This window comes from Penaeus monodon, chromosome 29 (genome assembly GCF_015228065.2).
Source record: "Penaeus monodon isolate SGIC_2016 chromosome 29, NSTDA_Pmon_1, whole genome shotgun sequence".
NCBI classification, from domain to species: Eukaryota; Metazoa; Arthropoda; class Malacostraca; order Decapoda; family Penaeidae; genus Penaeus; species Penaeus monodon.
In genome coordinates this window covers 24526714-24526927 of record NC_051414.1, presented here as the reverse complement: position 1 = coordinate 24526927, position 214 = coordinate 24526714, and positions in this window count along the sequence as shown.

Sequence of the window (214 nt, the reverse complement as noted above, 5' to 3'; positions counted from 1 at the left end):
TCATTCGGGAAATATATATTGCCGCATCACACGTCACCTTAGGAACTTCTGTTTCTTTGTTCCATGGTGTTATTCAGGTCTGTCTTATTGTTTCTGTCTTATACATAATGATAAAGAGAGAAAAGAGAGAGAATAAGGCAGGGAGAGATAGGTGGATGGCCAGATTAATATGTAGATAGCTAGGTTTATATAGTTAGATTGATATAGATATACG